General features: G+C 45.1%; 1 pseudogene; it reads left to right on the top strand.

Annotated features, from left to right (window-relative positions):
* Window positions 1-3,808: 3,808 nt before the first annotated feature.
* Window positions 3,809-5,408, top strand: LOC129501318 (E3 ISG15--protein ligase HERC5-like; annotated as a pseudogene).
* Window positions 5,409-10,394: the final 4,986 nt, after the last annotated feature.

Genomic DNA, 10,394 nt, shown 5'->3' with positions numbered 1-10,394 from the left:
TTGATAACTAGGGGCAAATCTCAGCATGACAAACTAGGGAAGAGCTGAACCCAAAAGGGGAAGAAAGAGATTGCATTCTGAAGCAGCTATAAGAATTAGCTAACGCATTCAGTCATGAGCCAAGGAAGTACCCACAGGACTGCATTTGTAGGATACATGTTCAAGGGGACACAGGACTTGATAAACCAGGATTCATTAACTTTGGGACACTCTCTCACAAAATAAAATTTAGCACCCTTGTAAGGACTCCAGGAAATGGATGAACTATCTACCAGGGTGGATCTTAGAAGCTTAGAGAAAAGTGAAGGCCCATGCTGAGCAAATTTGAAATGCATAAATTGCTGTGGCAGATGGGGACAAGGATAAAAGGCTTAGGGAAGTGAGGCCAGAAGACCCAGTTAAGGATTATGTGACTTGGGAGGCTCAGGCCATCGGGAAGGCACTGATGAGAGGGTACCTGAATCACTCCAAAGTTCAGCTGTGGCTTCTCTGCAGGCCAGGGTTAATGGTAGGAGACATGGTGACAGAGCTTGGCTGATTGGCAATGAGGATGATGCCCTCCCAGTATGCTCAATCCTAGCAATAGCAGTCAGGCGACAGCCTTTAACTACCAGAAGCCAGAAAGTTGCAATTACTGTAATGACTGGCAAAGTCAGGGTGACAGCCAAGAGATCCTGACCTGTAGAGAATTATGGAGATGGTTAACAGAATACGGTGTTCCTCAGGGCAAAACAGATGGGCAGCCAACAAGGGCTCTGCTTAAAATATGCAGTCAGAAGAAGGCAAGAATATATTATCAGGAGAAGGAGGTCAGTTGCTCCAGTAAAAAGTCATGATCCCTTGCAGAGCCAATTTTCAGATCTGGAAATCTTCTGATGATGGCTGGGTCCCCAGGACGAAGGAACCTGAATCACTATGGCAGGTATATGCTGTAATGGCTCCCCAAAGGGATCCACAGACGATACTTGAGTATCTGCACACTGAAAAAAGATAAATACCCATTTTGAGGACTATCGGACACTAGGTCCAAGTTAACATTGACACCCAGACCTACACCTTCCTCCTGCTTCCTGTAAGAGTGGGGGCACAGAGGAGCCAGGTAATAACTGTGGCCTGATCAAAGTCTGCTTCTAGCTGTCCACTAGGTCTGTGGACCCAACTGTGGTCATTTCCCTGTTCTCTAATGTATAATCAGGATTGGTGTGACCAGCAGTTGATGTAAACACCACAGTGGGTCCTTGGCCTGTGGGGCAAAAGCTAACATCACAGAAAGACTAAGTGGAAGTCTATGATTATCCCCTTTTTGGCCAAATAGGGGCTAGAAGTCCCTTTCGTATCTTTATGTAGTTCTCTAGTCTGACTCCAGTAGAAACTGGATATATTCTGGAGCGTGACTATGGACTCCCACAGTCTCAACCAAGTGGGAGTCCCAGTCCCCACTGCCATGTCAAATGTAGCATCTCAGGCACACAGTGTGCTCCCCCTGACTTGACAAATGTATTCTTTTCCGTCCTAACCAAGAGGATCAAAAACAGTTCACGATCACATGGAACAGATTATATTCATTTTCAGTTTTGCCCCTCGGTTATTTTGCTCTACTACCTTCTGTCATAATCTAGTCTAAGGAGAACTGAAACATCCGATCATCCCACAGAACATCACATCGATCCATTATGTGAATGACATCATGCTGACTAGTCCATATGAGCAAGAGGTGGTGAGGACACAGGAGGCCTTAGTTAGTCACATGTGCTCCAGAGGATGGAAGACAGACCCAAGGGAGATCCAGTAATAGATTTACTCATGCTAATAGTCAACATAATAGTTGATTGATTAGATGGAGCCCCTGTTTGTTTCAGAAACAAAGTGAAAGTTCCACTATTATTTATTGCTGCTTGGATAGCCCTACCTGATTAAATAAGACATGATGTCCGAATAATAACAAAAATAACTAAAATTTTATTGTACACTCAGTATACTCCAGGCACTGCTTCCAGTGCTTCTTGGGTTTTCACTTAATTCACATAATAGCCCTTTGGTTGTTGGTACCATTTGGGGTGGTGCCATTTTCATGCCCATTCTACAGATACGGAAACAGTCACTGAAAGGTTAAAAATTTTACCAAGGTAGATAAAAGTAGTAACTATTGAAAAGCAAGAATGTAGGGATCCCTGGGTGGTGCAGCGGTTTAGCGCCTGCCTTTGGCCCAGGGCGCGATCCTGGAGACCCGGGATCGAATCCCACGTCGGGCTCCCGGTGCATGGAGCCTGTTTCTCCCTCTGCCTATGTCTCTGCCTCTCTCTCTCTCTCTGTGTGTGTGTGTGTGTGACTATCATAAATAAATAAATAATTAAAAAAAAAGAAAAGCAAGAATGTGATTATCACAATTTGCAGATGCCCTGATTGCCTTCCTGAAAAGCCCTGAGAATTAACTGGAAACCATTAGAAAAGTACTATTAATAACAAAGCATCCCCTCTCCAGCCTGCTCTGCTCCCTCTTCTCTGGGACACCGCAAGAGTCATCTGGCAAGGCAGATGTTTAATTTTGTCCTGGCAAGAGGGTATGGTGTCTGTTTTCCCCATTTACTCATCTTAATCTTTAATTGCCACCTGTCCTCCCCAAGCACTTGGGCTCATTTTTACTTTGCTCCCACTTACAATCAAGGGTTGAGCCCTGAAGACATCTGGAGTCTTAAAACCCAGTAATGATAAGCAGAAATAAACACAAAGCAAGAAAATCCTTTAGAAATCTCTGACCATAGTGAATGTGCATCTGTAAGGCCCTGAAAGTTCCAGTCGTGAGGCTTACTAGCAGTGGAGGGGGAGGCAGGGCTGGCAGAAGCGAGTCCTTCTTTAAGACCCACACTCGGATTCCAGTATTGACTGGGGCTGTCCATGGGTTGGCCCTGGGTCACAGTGCCAGCATCTGTGAGTTCTCTCAGGACCAGGGTCCCACAGCCTGCCTGGGAAGGATGCCTGCTGGGACAGCCTAGAAAGGGCTTGAGGCCAGCTGGATCATCACCAGGACTCTGTATGCCTATGGAGGCAGTTGCAGCAGGTAAGGAGAAGAAGGAATAAAGGAAAGAGCAGAGTAACTAAAGCTGGCCCTATAAAGATAAAAAAAAAAAATCAGTATCCAAAGGACATGAGGCCTTGTCCGGTAAAATGACCCCCAACCATTCAGGAAACAGCATGGCACGGTGGGAGAAATATTGCACCAAGTTCCAAAGGCTGTCACTCACGTCCTCCCACAGCCCCTACCAGCCAAGGTTCCTCTGGTGAAGCACTTTATCTTCTTCTAGGTCTGCTCCAGATCTCAGGCCGTCGCTGCTAGAAGGGATGTGAGGGCTCTATTTCCACGCCTTCACTTCAATACACTAACTCCTTCAAGTTCCCAGGCTTCTTGGGAACACGAGGCCCCAGCAGCAGTCTGAGGTTTCAGGCCCTGCGCTCTCTGATTCTCTGCTATGGGGTTTACCCGTCTACTCTGCGGAGAACACCCTCTAAACCACAGATCCCAAGAGAAGCAACTCCTCCCCTGCATCCAACAGTGGGCATTTGAGAAAAGCATGTGAGGTCTGTAAAAGGAGCATGGCCACTCCTTTCCTGTCTCCCACAGTGGTCATGAGTATGAAAGAAGAAGATATGAAAGTGCCTTGTGAACCTCAAAGTGTGCTTGTTATCATCACCCTATTTCTTAAGACCACCTCCATTCCTCCCCTCTTGAGCTGAGCCCTCAGCCAGTAGGCACAATGGTGCCTTCCTCAGTGGTCCTTGTGAGGATTATGGGAGATACTGGGTGTTGAGCATGTGTAAGGGTTTACCCGAGCGTAACAACTGGGAGAACCTGGTGGTTCTGTTTGCAGAGGCTATTTGTGCAATGAGTGACCAATCTTTAGGGGTTCTGGAGGAGTACTGGGCCTCTCTGCAGGAAGCTGCATTCATCAGGCTGGTCCAGATGTTTAAAAGAGCTGTCACTGCTCAGCTGCATTATTGGACTGAAAGCTCTGAGAACAACTATCATGTTAAGACTCTCTTAGAAATACTGAAAAAGCTGCATAGGGTAAACCAGGCTAAGTGTCAACTGCCTGAAAATATTTTCAAAGTAAACGAGCTTACGCACTGGCTTGATTTTTATGGGGATGCATATAGAAGATCCTCTTGGAAAGTTAACTCCGTAAGTATGGACACTTCAGTTGGCACTCAGTATCCTGTCATATTCAGTCATTTTCCATTTATCTTTAATATTCTGTCAAAAATCAAACTACTGTATGCAGATTCACTTTTAAAAATACAGGAGAAGAAATTTAGAGCTTGCATGCGGTTGGCTGGAATTATGGAACGAGGAGGGTCCAAATTAGCTTTCCTGCCCACTTTTAATCTAACAGTCAGAAGGAGTCACTTGATTGAGGAGTTTTGAATCACCTAAATCAATTTGAGAATGAAGATCTGAAGAGGGAGTTAATGGTATCATTTAGTGGAGAAATTGGACATGACTCTGGAGGAGTCAAGGTAGAGTTTTTCCACTGTCTGTTTGAGGAGATGACCCGGCCAGAATATGGGATGTTCACATACCCTGAGGATGCTTCCTACATGTGGTTTCCCGTCACACCTAAATTTGAGAAGAGATACTTCTTCTTTGGTGTTCTGTGTGGACTTTCCTTAATCAATTTCAATGTTGCCAACATCCCTTTCCCACTTGCCCTGTTTAAGAAACTTTTGGACCAGACTGCATCACTGGAAGACTTAAAAGAACTTAGTCCTGTCTTGGGAAAGAGTTTGCAGACACTTCTGGATGATGAAGGTGATGACATTGGAGAAGTATTTTTAATCTATTTTAATGTGCATTGGGACAAAAATGATGTAGACTTAATCACTTCTAATGGAAGTGGCATCATTGTTGACCAGACAAACAAGAGAGACTATGTTTCTAAGTATGTCAATTACATCTTCAACATCTCTGTGAAGGCAGTTTATGAGGAATTTCAAAGAGGATTTTACAAAGTGTGTGACAAGGATATTATTGAATTTTTCCATCCCGAAGAACTAAAGGATGTGGTTATTGGAAATACAGATTATGACTGGGAAACATTTGAAAAGAATGCACATTATGAAGAAGGATATGATAATTAACATCCCACCATAGTGATGTTTTGAAGGCTTTACACAAATTGACTTTGGAGGAAAAGAAAAAGTTCCTTGTGTTTCTTACAGGAACTGACAGAATTCAAGTTAAAGGCTTAAAGAACATGAAAATAACATTCTGCTGTCTTGAAAATGTGAATGAAAAAGATCCCATAAGAGCACAGACCTGTATTAGTGTCCTCTACCTTCCTAAATATTCTACGATGGAAAGAGTGGAAGAAGCCCTTCAGGTAGCCATCAACAACAGCAGAGGCTTTGGCTGATCCTGCCTCACACACATCCTTTACCTCTTTTCAGGAATCTTTTCAAAAATAAAAGTAAAAACGCAAAGATTAGTGTAAAAAAAAAGACATATGGTAATGACTGTTAATTTATTGTCTACTCATTTTGTTCATATACATACATCAAATCATTAGGTTGTACACCTGAAACCAGTAGGTTATCAATTATATCACAAACTAGATGAGAAAGACTGCACTGTATATCAGAAAGTAACAGTAGGGGGGATCCCTGGGTGGCTCAGCGGTTTAGCGCCTGCCTTTGGCCCAGGGCACGATCCTGGGGTCCTGGGATCGAGTCCCACGTCGGGCTCCCGGCATGGAGCCTGCTTCTCCCTCCTCTTGTGTCTCTGCCTCTCTCTCTCTCTCTATGTCTTAGGCTCTGGAGCCCCAGCTGAGGGGGGCCAATAAATATTAGGCAAGACCAGGACCAGTAATAACATCCCAAGGGCTCAGGTCTCTGTTGCCCCCTGCCCACCAACATTCCTTCTCATTCCTCCACTCGCCCAAAGGCATTTTCAGTTAGACCCACTGTGTCCTGGAAATCCTTGTCTCACTACCACTTTTCCTTCCTTCTCCTTAACATCTTTCTATATCCACACACATGTTCCCAACTTAGGAGGTGCCACATGCTTTGCTTTGGGATTATGTGAACTTAAGGGAGGGGCCCTTAAGAAGGAATCAGGGTCACTCACCCATTTGTCAGGTCCCTGGGGAGTGTTTCAACAGGTTAAGCCATGACTGTACCCTCCGCGTCTTCCCATCCCTTCCAAAACCATATCAGTACACTTCACACTCAGCCTATGACTGGAAGAATCTAGAGGCTGTGAACCATGCTTATCAGGGAAACAAAGGCAGAGTGAGGCAGTAAATAGTGAGAGAGAGGGAATGAATAAACACAAACAAGATGGAACATTCTTTCCTTAACCGTGAATTGCCACTGCTTCCTGGGCCCCATGGGCCCATTCTAACTAGGAGTGGGGAACAAAGGAAACCCTCACCCTGTGCCTTGATAAGCAGGGGCAGGAGGTAGCGAAGGCACAGTCTAGGAACCCCATCAAGTAGGAATGCCAACCCAGAAGCAGAAGCAGTTGACCTTATAAAGAAGCTGGCTGGGCTTAGAGCTCTCCAGGTTCTGACCAGGAAGCCCCCATCCATTTTCAGGTTTTGGGGTGGTGGCGGGAGCCAGGAGAGGAAGGCAGCCATAAAGGGCTGAGCCAAGACAGGGGGGAACAGGTATACAGGGAGGGCATAGTCTCTGACAGTCAGCTCAGAGGGTGAGGAGCGAGGCCGAAGGCTGACTATGGGAAGCTCCCACTCCAGCTGCCTCCCTGTGTGCTGCTGGCATATCTTTTAAGTCCCCAGCAATGCCTCCTGCTGGGACAAATTCAGCAGATTAACACCTGAATTATGACACCTGAAGACGACTCACTTCATAGGAGACCGGAGAGTTGGGCAACCACTAAGGTCATGGATATGGGGAGCAGAGATGGAGGGCAGGGGAGCTTTTCTCCACAATCTGTCATCACCTTAGAGCCAGTCTCTGAGGAGCCTGTGCCAGCCTGAAGATACGTAATGTCTCATATCATTCCCTTGGTTTTGGATCATCCACACATGGCTTTGTCCTGTGTTCTCTTTGCCTAGCTCTCTTGCAGACTCCATTTCTGCTGGGCACCCTCCAAACAAAGCTGAGCATTTGCACTTTCTTGGCTGGGGGTCCACAGGCCCTGAACTCTGCTTCCTACAAGAAGATGATGGCCAGCTGCCCCAGGCGGCCTCCTGTTCCTTGTTGACAGGAAACCAGGGGACGAAAAGGACTACAGCTGCCTCCAGTGACAAAGCTGGACGCAGCCCCAGGCCATAATCAAAAGCTCTGCCATGGGAAAGAACTTGAGCTCAAAGTCTGTCTTGAAGATCCAAGAAGCCACCTCATAAATATTCTGTCAGCATGAGAGATTTCTGGCACCGTAGTTCCAGAGAGGGACAGTTATTTATGCTCAGTATCCTTAAGAGATGAAGGTACATGCTAGATGGAACAGGTGTGAGTTTGCGTCTGTAGCCCAGCTTCTCTGTAAGCCTGTCAGGTGGCAGGTGTAACCTTTGATTCTGCTCTCAAAGGCCATATATGAGGGTTCTCTCCCTCACCCTGTTCATCCTTTACACCCCCCCTTGTCAGTCCTCCAATGTGTTCCTGACCTTGAGACCTAGCATGTGACCAGTGCCTTGAGACTACCCAGAATTTCTCTCAGTCATTTCTCATTGGTCCTTCTTGTACCAGTTGCTGGAATGTCTGAAATCTTACCAAGAAAGATGTGTTCCAGTAGAATCAAGCAGGGGGTCACCAGGAACACTCCATTGTGGTGGGAACACCCTTGCCAGAGATAAGCTCAGTGATTTGTCATTTATATCCTGGGATAAATTCGACTTCTCTCTACAAAACAATGCCCAAGTTTTCCGAGGAAAGCCAGGGCCACAAATATATTTGGTCTAGACGTTATAGACACATGAAGGCTCTGCTGCTATTGGTAGAAGTTATGGGCTGATAAGTCAAGTTAGACTCAAATCCCACCTGAGAGACCTAGCCTCAGTTTCTACCTAAAAATGCTCTCTATTCTCTCAGGGAAGTCATTAGGACTTAGTAGAAATGCTCTGAGAACACACACACACACACACACACACACTGCTTTAATTATCATTTATTGCATGTTGACCATATATCAGGTCCTCAGATACTGGCTGGCAATTCTCTGATAACCAATATTTGATCTTTCCACTCAAGGTGCCACGAGTCTAGTTGGACAAATGATCAGCGTCTCTGTACTAAGTGATTCGGTAATAGATTATGCTTAGGAGTCTAGGAGAGCCCAGAAGGGCCCCCTAATCAGTCCTGGACGCAGGCTGATTAGGGGACAAAGGAGCTGATCTCTGATCTGGAAGATCGAGAAGCATAGACAAGGCAGAGGGGGCAGGAAAAGGGGAAGGTATCCCCTACACAAAGAATGGTGTGAGCAAAAGTACGGCGGTGGAATATTGAGATATATGCTGGTGAGTAGGACTAATTAAGGATATTTAAAGCTTGGATTATGAAGAATGGGGTGTCAGGAGAAAAGGCCAAGAAATACACAAGAGCTAAACTATGGAGGAGGGACTTTGTACTGTGCTCAGGAGCTTCGAGTTCATGTTTCAGGCAACTCACCCCAGAAGGGTTTTAAACAGGTAAATGTTATAGCCAATTAAATCATGGATCCCTCTGGAAGCAGTGTAGCAGGTAGATCAGAAGAGGAAGAAGAGTTCAGAGTGCTCTGCAAGTTGATAGGGATGGAGTGTCACATGTTTGGCCCCTTTGACTCATGGTTTAACCAGGATGCTGACTAAGAGCTGTCACTACTTCAAAGGAGTTATGGCTGCTTGGCCCCACACCAGGCTTCCCACCCCCCAAGTGACTTCTGGCAGCATCTGTAGTTTTATTTCAGGAGCTTTTTCAATGCCTAGATATCCTAGGCACAGAGGAACACCCTGGAGGGAAGTCACTAGTGGGCTGCCACAGGTGTCTCACAGGTGTCTCTATGCCATCCTGGGCATCATGTTTGTCAATACATGAGATGAGACACCAGACCTTCAAGTGACACAAAGCTAAGTACAATATATAATATATTTTGTGATAGAATAAAGGCTCTAAAAATATTCTGATGGGCTGGAACAATGGTTAAAAAACAATTAGATCAATTTAACCAGATAAATAGTAATGTCCCGCTTCGAGATTTCTTCAAAATTAATTGTGTAAGTATAAGATTTGGTATATCTGAATTGATGGAAGAAATATTCATTTGTTCATCAGATGCTGAGAACTTATATGTCAAACCCACAATTCTCTTCTTCTTCTATCACTGTGTACATTTTAAAAATAAGGCCCGTTTCGCTTATCTTTGTATCCCAGAGCCCAGGGCAGAGTACAGAGAAAGATAAAGACTTTTCAAATGCCTACTTGTGCCAGACATTTTCCATCCAGAAACTTTTTCATTCTCACAACAACCCTACTGTTATTATTTTACAGATGGCAAAGCTAAGGTTCAGAGATGTTACCTGAATTGCCTGTGGTTTCATTCCCAGTGGATTTCAAAGTCGACATTCTTTGAACCCAGATCCAACTGATTCCAAGGCAGATTCTCTTTGCACTACACCACATTGACCACATTTACATCAGATCCCAATACTGTGTGATGGTGTTGAGCTGTAGCCAGGACTAAACAAGATTGAACCTCTCCCCAAGACCTGGCAGTTTGGTAGGTTAAATGAGCAACATGTGGAGGTGGGGGAGGGATGGTGAAGGAGACTGTTAGACTTGACCAAAGTCTGTGTGAACCTCCAGTCAGATGTAGCTGTTCAGAAGGTTTATGGGACCTGGAACATAGGCTGTGACAGCCCAGCTGTGCTCTGGGCTGCTCAGATTCCATCCAGACCTTGGTCCAGTTCCAGCCAAGACTATTTTGGAAGGAGCAATTACCATCTAGAAATTATTCAGAAGAAGACACTCAGCATAGTAAGGGTCTGGAGAGCCTGTCATGAAGAATTATTGTCTTCAACTATTTGAAGATGCGATTGTACAGTTTTCCTGTTACGAACGTAGATAACTATTGATGTTTATATCGTGTGTTTTCTGAATGTTAGAGGGTTATGGAGCAGAAAACTAACACCTACTGGTGTATTACTGCCACAGGCCTGGCACTTACATACATCTAGTCTTGCTCAGTTAATAGCCTTGCCCAGTCTCCTATTTTACAGATAAGGAAGAGCTTAAGAAATTGGCCCAGTGTCACAGTCTGTAAATAGAAGATTCAAGACTTGCATCAAAGTTCGTTTGTTGTTCTCATACAGTGTGCCCTAGTCTTTTCCTACACCTTTACTATGAGCGTGTTTTGGTCATCCAAGACACCTCTAACAGATGGGCCTCCTGAAGACCATTTCCTTACA

Source organism: Nyctereutes procyonoides, unplaced genomic scaffold (genome assembly GCF_905146905.1).
Source record: "Nyctereutes procyonoides isolate TBG_1078 unplaced genomic scaffold, NYPRO_anot_genome, whole genome shotgun sequence".
Lineage (NCBI taxonomy): Eukaryota > Metazoa > Chordata > Mammalia > Carnivora > Canidae > Nyctereutes > Nyctereutes procyonoides.
The sequence above is the reverse complement of the archived record's forward strand: the minus strand, read 5'-3'. Positions and strand labels throughout refer to the sequence as shown.